At 35.0% G+C, this 12,438-nt stretch overlaps 1 protein-coding gene across 11 annotated transcripts in view; it reads right to left on the reverse strand.

Annotated features, from left to right (window-relative positions):
• The window catches only part of LOC119642096 (irregular chiasm C-roughest protein), a 380,139-nt gene that overhangs the window by 313,616 nt on the left and 54,085 nt on the right, over positions 1-12,438 (reverse strand). The gene's annotated exons all lie outside the window — the stretch shown is intronic.

Here is a 12,438-nt window from a genome sequence, read left to right on the forward strand (position 1 = left end):
CCGCTGTGTGGTCTTCTGCCTATAGATGTTATGTAGGTTCGATTGAATCCATTCAAAAGCCTGGAGTTTGAAGGTCAATAAGTTATGGTTAATTAGGTCAAACTGAAATCAGTATATACAACATTCATTTGAGAGCCACTAGCAAAAGTCTTAAAAATATATAAGTAAATTCTAAGAGATTCGTAATAGTTTATCTATGGTTCAGGTATTCATGCTGCAATGGAGATATAGAAGATTTGAGAGCAAAAGCCAAACAACAACAGAGTAACAACATCTGAACGGTTTCATCTCCGTACTTTCGAAACGAAGTTTGCTTCATTGTTCATAATTCTGTTCAGGTGTAATTGAATCGATTGCAATTATTTACGGGTAAGGATAAATGCAAAGGTTCGCGTATGCATGTACATGGCCTACATGCTGAGTGAAACCGTTTTGCATCTAACTATGCCATTTTGTTTCATATGAGTTTTAAGAGACATCGTTTTTTAATTTATTTGTTGCGAAATAACCAAAAAAAAAAAAAAAAAAAAATGAAGTATATGTTGTACACATGCATATATCTACAATTTTTAATTTGCTTATTATTCCTTGAAACATTATGCATTCGCAACTATATATAAACAGTGTATAAATGTTCACAATATTATAGTGTGAATGGAACTATATGTACATTAAGTATATGTACTATATGCGTATGTGTAGAACCGAATGTAGCGATTCAATATAACTAATTGTAAGTAAAACTTTTTTCCCTGATTTTCAAAGAACGGAGTATTTATGAATCAGTCAACTTTTATTGCAACCGATTTCTGAAGCGAAACCAAATCAAATGTTTTGAAAACAAGATACTATACAATAAACAAATATTAGCCTCAACACCAATACGTAAGTAAGCATCACATCTAGGCCCGCTTAAAGCCTTCAACTTACATGTAGCCAAATGTGAATATATAAAACCAATATCTTTGTTGTCTACTGCCCTAAAGTTTTCAAGTCTGTAAATTACTTATTAATTGATTTCGATACTCTAAAATATATTCATTATCTCAGAGTAATTTTTTCCTTCACATTTCGAGCTTTTTTTTGAGAGCGCTCCGAAAATGTTACCTGTGTTCTACCGTCCAATCTTAACTTTTCAGCAACGAATGGCTTGTAGCCGAACGGCTACGTCCGGTAAGAATCTATTATACATAAACTCCAGTTTTCGCCGGGAATCCTTACTGCAAAGGTTTCTGCATAAATCATTGGAGCTGCTTTCTTTGGCAAGCCGCCATCTAACACCGCTACCCACTTCTTTCAATCTTTTCTACCTGGAATCAGTCCTGATTACCTCACCTGAATCCGACACGAAGAGAGAACATGCACACATTGCCTGGTCACGCAAAAAGTAAAAGATAATATCACATAATTATCGCCAAGACAAATTTCATTCGGTTTGCTTAAACTTAAAAGAATGCCTTAAGAATTAAAAAAATTGCGCAATTTGTTTAGGGTCTACACATGCCCTACGAAAATGTTTTAATTGCTAGTGGATCCGAAATGGAACACTTAAAACATATGGAAATAATATTTGAACGTCTTATTGAACTTTTATTAAATGTAAATTCTAGCAACCGGCAATTTCTGGTATCTACGTTCGATCTTCTCGTCCACAATAATTCTGAAGTGGGCATTTACCCTTCTGAAGACAAGGTGTGGGGCAGTTAAGAGATTTCGTTGTCCAAAGTCAGACAGAAAAAGCTCAAAAATTTATTGAAATTTTTTTTCAAAAATTTATGCGCTTAGGATAAAATGGATTAAAAAATATACATACAAGTAAATGCAAACGCTGAACAAAGTTTGTCGCAACTTCGTCGCATATACCTAGCTTTCTGTCGGCAGTTCAACAATTGTGTTGTCCAGCAATTCACTCAAGTTTACATAATTAGTTTTTTTCGTTTCTCTCTTTTTGGAAAGTCACAGAATTTTTTTCTGCTTGCGAAGAGTATTTATCGTCTGTTGGGTATATCACGAGAAAGTTTGGTCATACAGTAACAGTAGGAATGAGTCGAGCATTTTCCTTGTGATGTAGCGCGAGTGCGTCGGGCTAAAGTTGCGGTAAAAATGAGTCGACCATTTTCCCTATGATGCAGCGCGATTACCTCGAGCTACGAAAGGTCTTTAACTACCTTTTTTTATGATAAATATAAAAAAATAGACAAAACAATTAGAAAAGAGTTTTGTTATAATAGAGAACAAGATATATAAATTTTCAATCTTTATGGAAAATAAACTATAGATAAAAAAACAAGACTTTTATTTTGTTGCAACAAAAAAAAAATTTGTTTGACAATTTAATTTCGTTTAAATCTCTCGATTCGTACATGGGTATGGTATGAAGAAGTATAAAATTCGCGAGCATATATGGACAGAAGCAAAATCACATGTATTTATACGGACCCAATTCGAGTAAAAGCAACTTAATACCAGTTATTAGTTCTTCCTGCACTCTGGCTAAGGGAGAATGGAAAATAAAAGAATAATAAAAGAAAAGGAAATACCAAATAGTAAATAGCCACGTACACAAAAGCAGAGCACTTTTGCCTGTACGTTTAGAAAAACTGTAACATAAATTTTTGTTTAAGTTCTAACACCAACCATGACCATCAACGACAACTTAGATACACGACAAACGTAACCAAAAAATAAAAAAAAACGTGTCCATAAAATGCTAAGATAGTGCTTGTAATACCTTTATGTAAAAGTGTGTGTATGTGTTTCTGAGCGTAGATTAGTACTGTGAAACTTAGGAAGTGAGAAAACTGACGTTTCGGTCAATAATTCCCGGGAACGAAACACATAACGTATGTGGTGTCAAAAAATGCTATCTTGCAAGCGAAGACAAGTTACAATGGATTGAGTGACGCTGCTTTTCTCATTTCCAAAACAGTGTGGAAATACGAATTTAGTTGGTTGATTAAAGATTGCGTTTTGATGGGTAATCCTTCTCCACAGAAAACCATAATTTGTTAGCGGTTTACAACTGAAGTTTTACGGACACCGGTCGAACTAAAAGTAGTGCACGCGCAAAATAGGTGGGCAGCCTTATTCTAAGATTTGTTTTCGATAATTGTAAAGTAAATTTCTAAAAGATGTGAGCATGGGAAGCATGTTTTCTAAAAATTACCTGGTTTACTCAGGGTGTCACTTGTTATTTGCTGCGAAAGTATAATTACGTGCATTGAAGTTCAAGTTGCTTCTCCACCTACCGTATCCTCCAGAGTTGGCTCTCTCGGATTATTATCTATTTGCAACTTTTTAAAGGATGCTCAGTCAAAAAAATGTGTATCAAATGATAAGGAAACTGAACCGTGTTTCGACAAATCATGCTATAAGAAGAGCAAAGAAGGGTTGAGAAAGCGTTGGACTAATTGTATTACTCTTGGAGGGAACTATGTGGATAAATAAAGTCGTCTTTTGCCATGCAAAAACCAATCAAATCAAACGTCAGGCGAGTATCCGCTATATATATTGAAATTTTTGGCTACAATTTTGGAGAGTTTCTCAGTTGTGTAATTAATCTGGGAATACATAAGTAGCAAACTTGAGTTCTCGACATTAATTGTAGGAACGGAACGACGTAGGCTTAAAATTTAATTTTTTGCTTCAATGTAGACGCCTCGGCTTAATATTGTTCATGCTACAAATACATTAAAAATATGAATATACTTTGCCATATTAATCACGAATATAATAATTAAAATGAGATTTTGACAATGATAAGATGAAATAGAGTCAAAATAGACTTGGAACCACATAAAGCATGTTTAATTGGCTTATCGAAAATTTTATAATGGATACTTTGCTATGTAGACTTAGAATACAACGATGAAAATATATTAAACAAACTTACTCTCGATATCACCTTGCTTAAAGCAATAGCTGTCAAGGAGATTTAGATAGTATTTTGGCTCACTGCTGAAGACAATCGTACAATTTTTTTTACAATTTCAATGAACGAATGAATATAATTAAGCGAGCTAATATGTTTTACGTAAAAATATAAAATGTGCAGAAGGTAATGTTTCGACTGCTAAAAGAAATAAATGAAACTGCAAAAAGGAGGAATAAATGAAGACTCAGCAGTGCCGAGGCATGGGCGAAAACGCGATTTTGACGAACATGTTCCTTTGATTTATTCCAATAGCATTGACATGAAATTTAACATGGCCTTTATTTTAATGCTTACAGGTTTTGGGGACATATTGGAAGATTTATTGACCCCATCACAACTAAAGTCAGCGGGAAGATGTTGAAATATTCCTCTAAAAACAAATAAAATACTTCTTTTCCTTATTTTAGTTTTATATTAAAACAAGAAAAGTTTTTTCAACTTTTCGATACTGATTTTATATTTGCAAGGCATGGAGATCTCACTTGAACCTTACTCTGTCCATCAGTCTGTTAACAGCAGTTTTAGAAAAAAACGTATATATGTATATAAAAAAGACGCATAATTTTCTTGTAAATTTGCTTGTGATACTACTGTGTGTCGGACTGTGAAAAACAGATATATATCAAATTTTTTATGAACGTAAGTGGGTTTCTTGCTTGATAAGATAAATAACCTCTTTTTTTGTTTGCGTTTATGTACACTTCGGGATACAAAATTTAAAACACTTAGCTTTAAGCAATCATTAAGTAGCAGAGCCCCAGTAATTACTTTAAATATCGAAACGTTTAAAACAAGGGAAAAAGAAACTAGAAATCTTGCTCTTTGACGTCATTGAAGGGAGGTGTGATCGAAAGATATACGCTTCATCCGGCAGTTTAAGCCGTCTCTTGCTAAGGCAACGCAAACTTGTTGTCTTTTTTTTGCATGAAACGGAAAACTGTACCATGAATAAACGTCTGAAACATTGATCGAAAATGGAAGGGTACGCAACGATCTGATTTGAGCTAGAAAGATAACCGTTACACTGCGCTGCGGACGGCGGAACCTTTTGATATGAGAATAAGTTGATTTTATAAACGCATACTAACGGCAATTATCGTACAGATTTATTGCGAGGTTCTTATGAAGCACCCAAGAATTATGATCACAGTCATTTAATTTAGTGGAATAGTGCGTAGTTGAATTGTTCGGAATATTGCAGCGATCCGACACAAGAAGTGAAAAAGTTCAGATACAATTTTCAAAGTTGACGCAATTCAGGATTAGGGCTTAATTGATTGTGCACATACAAACATGCTTTTTGATCCACCCGTCTGGTTATGTGGGAAAAGCATTGCAACTCTTGCATTAGAACAGTTTGTATGTACAGTAATATAAGCATTTACTAGCGTTTACATAGTTGTCCCGGAAAATTAACGTCAAAAGTAATATTAAAAAGTTCCCACGTCGTATGCAATTCAGTTCTATTAAAGGAAATTTCGCTTTACCGATAAGTTTCACGTTGCGAGAATATTAATCAAAAATCAATAAAACCATTTGATCAACTGGCATATTACGCAATACAAAAGTAACGTTCGTCTTAGACCGGCAATGTTTAGCTCTAAGACGTCAGTTTTGATAGATTATGAAGCAATGGCAAGATTTCGTATTTTCTAAACTTTTCTAAGATTTTCCTCTTGGAATCGCTTTATAGGGAATATGAGATTCTAAGCGAAACTGGAATTTATTCACGCCAACGCGCTGTTAAATTTCGCACAATAGCGCAGATGACGTGAACGTAACATTGCTTTAGAAATTTTGTAAAAGTCTAATACATTTGCGACAAGCGTGGCTTATTCTGCGCAAGAACAAATCTGAGGACTCGAAAGCGTAAATAAGCATAAATCAGCTGGGTACGGTATATTACTAGCGACTGTTGAGAAAATGTTGAAAGACAAAGGTCATTTTACAGCATGATGAACTTTGACCCTATCATGCAAAAGTCGCTCAAGATGCACCAGCAGCGCTGAAAAAAATACCACTTACTACAATGATTCAAGGATAAGAGAAAGAAATTTGCGGGCTGTAACCGTGACAACAACGCGATACCAGACATTTTTCAGCAAACTAAGCAACATTTGACGATAAGGATGAACGAACCCCAAAAACAAAAAAAATTGTTCTTCCGCGATGGTGGCTGGCCGAGTTTAGATTCAACGAACTTTTTTACCCTCTTTCTTTTAATTTAATAAGAAAAGTTTTTGTGGTTGGTAGCAATGCCCCAAGATTTTTAGCTTGCTCTTAACATTTTTTCAACAAGTTTTTCTTTAATGATTTTCAACCTTCTTTTTTTTACTTGTCACGCTTAGAAGTGTGGTTTTCCCGGTTTGCTGCTGTTTCCCTCTTCCTCTTGAGTATGCTACATTTTTAAGTTAGTCTGGGTTTGACTTGATATATAGAAAACGTCATTAGTAGTAAAAAAAACACAATACAAGTAACGAAAGCTAATGAAGTTGCACTGAAGTAAAAATATTTGACACAGAAAGAGCATTTCGCAATTAATAAAGGAAAGAAAGGTGCGGAAAGCCGAAAGTGGGGTCGATAGTACATGCGGAAAACCAGAAACTAGAAGGAAATTACATTTTGCCTATTTTTTTAATGCCACTCTTTACAAATCCTATTGAAATCTTAACTTGAAGTCATTGACGGTTATGATAATGTTTTCTTCTTAATCGAAATTATGTATTACTATATATAATTCTTGGAATTAGTGTAAATGGTTACCAGTTTTAATTATATTTTATTACGACTATTATGTTAACATAGGAAAGAATCTCTCTCTAAGACCTAAATCACTCATACGCATCCATAAGATTTCACCTTTTGATAAAGGGTAAAATTATACAACAGCTTCACATCAATTCGCAAAGTACGGTAAATAATAACTACATCTCGACATCCCTATGAAAATATTCGCATTATACATTTTTACGAGCCTGAAAAATAGCTAAAGCTGGCGATGCCAACGGATACGTTCCAGTAATCCCTAAATTTTTAATACTGCTTGCTGAACTTAGTGGTTTAAATGTCATTTCCCACAATTCTTGCCCAATCCTTTCGTAAAATTCGTAGCTTACAATCTCAGCAATTATCTTTTGTGCATAAAATTAGATAATAATAATTTACTATTTTATTAAGCTATTTTTCGGTTTAATTTAGCTTGCAATGTATACAAAGGTTAAGAGGCTACTCGACAGATGCACTCATTGCACTTTACGTAGCAAAGTAACTGACCAGTCCACTCCGTAAATATTTATTATGCGAATGGAACCTCATCAAAATTAAATCTTTTTACAATCTATTTTCATTAAAAATATCTCGAAAAATTTTAAGCACACGACATCAAAAAAAAAAATATTTTCCTAAGATCGTTTGAAAAGATTTGATAACTTCAGTATTCTTCAAGACAAAACATGTTGTTTTCTATATGTGTTAAAATCTTCAACACTATTCCTATTAGTATTTAAAATATTGCAATCGAAATTGATAAAGCTATTGAATGCAGAATTTAATAAATTTTTCGTCTTGATTTTATGCAAAGCGACAAGAAACGTTTCCGTAAGACGTTACACACTAACGTTAAGCTCAAGGAAAATTTAAAAAAAAATCGAAACGTGAGAGGATTGGTGGCTACAAAATAATTTTTCTTCAGTTTTATATGTTTTCTCTACCGGTAACATACATATATACATATACTTATATATATACACTTATATACTTGTGTATGAATTTTCCAGTTTGCATCTTCCATTACTTACTATAAATAGGGATAAACCGCATAAGACAAACTATCCTCTCACTGGGATAAATGATGCATCAAAATATATGCGCAGATATTTATACGTTAGTACAGAGCTCACCTTTATGGTACATAACAAGAGTTACGAAATTCTAATGATACCAAAGTTAGTTTTTACGATAAACTGTGTTCTCGTGCAGCCAAAATGTTGCTTCAAAAAAAATCTAGCGAGAATGTATTATCTGCATTAGTAATTTGCACCCATTTTGTTGGTAAAATACACCTCTTTTAAACGAGCTAGGGTTCCTTGGTGGAACAACACGCTTTCGTTTTTGAGGAAAAATAAAATGGATCTATGGCATCGCTTTAAGAGAGGTCCTGATCAGGATCATTTGTTATTATACAAAAAGGCCAATGCTCTATTCAGGAAGGAATTACGGAAATCAAAGGCACTTAGTTTCAAACTTTTCTCGAGACGAATTCACAGAAATACGCCAATGAAAGTTGTCTGGAACAAAATCAACAGACTTAATGGGACTTCAAACCTGAACGAAATTTCTGCCATCTGCACTCCCAATGGAACTTTAACTGACGCAGATGAGATTTCTAATTACTTTGTGGTGTGAATACTTCTCTGACAGCAACTTCTCCAGTGCTTTCATCGAAATTAAAAGGACTCCAATACCTCTTTCAAATAATATCGATAGATGTGCCATGTTCTTGGAAAATTGCGTATCTACCTCAGAACTTGGAAGTTGTCTCTCCAATTTGAAGGGGAAGACACCTTATACCAAATGATCAGTGCTATGTCTAAGTCTAGTAAAAAGAAATTGCTGGACCTATATAATACGGTATTTATGACTGGCCATATACCCTACATGTGGAAACTGGCAACAGTTGTTCCAATTCCAAAGCCAAAAAATGTCTCCATCGCATCAGATTATCGCCCAATTTCTCTTTTATTTTGCCTCTCTAAGGTATTAGAGAAGATTATGGCATCTAGATTATCTTGGTTTCTTGAGTCCAAGAACCTGATAACAAAGCAACAAGTTGGTTTCAAGCGGGGTAGAGGGTGCATCGATGCTCTGTTACATATTGATTATTTCACAAGCAAAGCAATTTCAGAACGAAATCACGTAACAATTCTCTCAATTGATTTCGAAAAAGCATTTGACAGAGTTGGTCTTCATGTTATCTTAAGACTCTTGAAATCATGGAATGTCGGATCCAAATTCTTCAACTACATCAAATCATTCATGTCGCATCGGCGGTTCAAAGTTAGAATCAACAATCATCTTTCTGATTCCTTTCCGCTAATGAATGGCATTCCGCAAGGATCTCCTCTCTCTGTCATGCTTTTCCAGATCGCTTTCAACGAAATTAGCAAAATTCTTTGCCGTGTACCAAGAGTGGAACATTGTCTCTACGCGGACGATGTATACATTTTTACAAAAGAAAAAGACAACACGAAAGCAATCAACATCCTCGAATCTATTGCATGTGAGATCTCCACATGGGCAAACTCGTCAGGAGCTAAACTTTCTATACAAAAATCAAAAAAAAATGCACATATGTCGAAAACAAATGTGCGATGCAGGAAACCTACTGATGCATATTAACGACTTACCAGTACTAAATGTGCAGACGCTCCATGTTCTCGGGCTCACGTTTTCCAACAATTATCGTTGGAAAGCACACTGTCTTCGGTTAAAAAACTCCCTTTTAATAAGGGTAAATTTCATGCAGTACGTTGTTTGGAGAAGCCATGCGCATATTAAAACTATTGCTTATCTTACGAAAATGCTTGTGTTAAGCAAGATTGACTATGCTTTGATAATTTATGGCAATAGCTGCAAATCTAATATCAACATCCTTAAACCGGTCTATCACCAAGCCGTCAGAGCAAGTTGTTATGCTTTTTGGACGACGCCCATAAATAATATTATAATTGAAACTGGTCTCCCAACTTTAGAAAATAGACTGTATGAGTAAAAAGCTAAAATAGTCCCTAAGCTTCTTAATTCAAACAAATCCATTCTCGGTGATGACGTAAGAAAGATTATTATTGCGAAGAAAATTGCAAAGTCACCATCTGCAATTGACCATTGTTTGTGCATCGGAAAAGAATTGAACATTCCCTTAAAAATTTCCCGGTCTTTTGGTATTAAACCTCCCTGGATTTTGAAAGACTGCTCTTTTGACATCTCACTGTCTATGCACAAGAAAGAAGATACTCCAAATTACGTCTTCAGGAATCTAATAGCTGAAAAAACCCAAGTATTGGACAGTACTGGTTGGAATCTTTTGTACACAGATGGCTCAAAATCTCCTGGTCTGCCTCCTGCTTGTGCGGTGGTAGATGCTACAGGACGGGTTCTTCTCAACCACATATTTCACGAAAGTACTTCAACTTTCACAACCGAAGCCAGAGCTATCCTTCACGCTGCCAACCTTGCCCATAAAAACAAACTCAAAACCGTTATTGTTACCGACAGTTTGTCTGTATTACAAGCTGTTCGGAATCCTTCGACTTCGAGATGGAGCACCATCAACAAATTAAGGAATATAATTACTACACCCGACGGAAAAATTAAAATGTTATGGGTACCAAGTCACATCGGTTTACTGGGAAATGAGCAGGCTGATCGAGCGGGAAAGTATGCTGCTTCTGCTCCTCTAATTATGGATGATGTCATGGAAAAGTTGGATCTTCAAAGGTACTTTGGAAGAAAAGTTAAAGAGAAAATTGCAGAAGGAAATTTACAATACCATCATCAACACTACTCTTGCATTAACCCTCAATTAACTCCACCTCTTTATCCAACAAATGTTGAGAAAACCAAGATCCAAACATTTTCGAGAATTCGCCTTGGTCATACAATTGCAACTCACCAATGGATCCTGAAGAAGTCTTCTCCCCCAATCTGCTGTTGTGGACAAACTCTTACTATAAAGCACATTCTCTGCGACTGCCTCAACTTTTCCTTGGCCAGAAGTATTGCATTTGGAACGATTAACCCTTTGAACATTCTACAATCAGCTTCAGAGCAGAATATCAATTCTATACATTACTTTATTAATACTACTAAGCTCATTATCTAATGTACATTTTATTATTCTTTTTTATAATTAGAGCCGGTAGCCTGTGTTGCTAGTGCTCAATGTCTTTTTTTTAGTCTAAAATTGAAATAATAATGATAATAATAATATTTAAAATAATAATCGAAATATTTAACATCATAGCGGGTTGTATTTTGATACTTCTGGAGTAGTTTACGGACACACCCGCGGTAGAAACTTCTTAAACGCGAGACGAAATAGTTATCGGCCCATTTTCGGATATCTTCATCTGCGCGAAATTGCTAATATCGATCTTAACCAGCGCTATGCAGAAGAAGACAGTTCTCGAGAACATGCCGAAATCGAGAGATGCTACCAGATCAAGCTAAAGATCGCTTTCTGTATTGGTTACACTGGAGAAGGCCGGGCGTATGCGAATTCGTCGCAAGCCATTTTCTAAATGTTTCATAGGTAACTGCTTTTGACTCTGGGCCAACCTAATGATTTGCATAGCTTCAGTTTTACTTTTTCTAGTTTAATCCATTAAAGACCGAAAACCACGCAGAGCCATAAATGATATTCGTCCGTTTTCACTTTGATATACAATGAACGACAATTATAAAATATAAATAAAAATATCTAAGCTATCTGAAATTTCGGGGAAATTGGACGCGACAAGCACGTTTTATTCATTTTATTCATTCATTTCAATTTCATTGGACAGAATTTATTAACACAACTAGTATGATATTTTTGGATGCTATTCTTTGTTTTGCCACAAAATATTTTGAAATTTTTCATATTACTCAACATCGCCTCGTTTTTTGTCAGCGTTTATGTGACTTAGTTTCGCGTCTGCGAAACTCGCAAATCGAATTTGAATTTGTTCTCACATCTTTGATTCCGACGCCAATACATCGTGGCACAATCAATATTTCCTGGTATTTTCTTCTGACCAGTGTCCAATCCTTATAGAAATAATACAAAAAAATTCACTGCGCTAAGTCACGCAAAGCAAATCAGAAAAATTCCCAAATGGAAGCACATGCCGGAGTAAATATAAAAAATGTATCAGCCTTTGAAAAACGCACTACACATTTTAATCATACGTTGCGAAAAGTTGAATTGGCAACATCGAAGTTCGAAGGCAATCAAATTTAGATCACCACTGCTGAAGCAACGTATGTCACTCTAGTGCACTAGGAAGTTGAAAGCTAAGCTTAGCTAGCTAGAAGAGCAACCTCACACTTTAAAATCTAAAGCTAAAACTCTAGACCAATAAAATTTATGGAATCAGTCTAAAAATAAATAAAGACCCTGGCGCAGACAACATCGTGGCGAAAGTGGTTCGCGATTTACCATAAGGTGCTCTGAAGACCTTGCTATATATTGTTGCAGAAATCCCAAATCCACTTCATTTCGGCTAATTGATTTTCCCACAAAACAAATTCCATAAAAAGGGAAAAACCAAGTCCACTTTCGGGGCGCATCATGAAAGTTAAGGGATTGAAAATGAAGCCATTAACTTAGGCGATAGTAATATGCTTATAAATATTTATATAAATAGAATATTTGAGGAAGGCAGAGTCAATCGAAAAAGAATATTTGAGTTGAGAAGTTGAGAATATTGCCAAAATAAACTGTGAATAATCCTACTCTTAAAGAA

The sequence above is a fragment of the Glossina fuscipes genome, unplaced genomic scaffold (assembly GCF_014805625.2).
Source record: "Glossina fuscipes isolate IAEA_lab_2018 unplaced genomic scaffold, Yale_Gfus_2 213, whole genome shotgun sequence".
Lineage (NCBI taxonomy): Eukaryota > Metazoa > Arthropoda > Insecta > Diptera > Glossinidae > Glossina > Glossina fuscipes.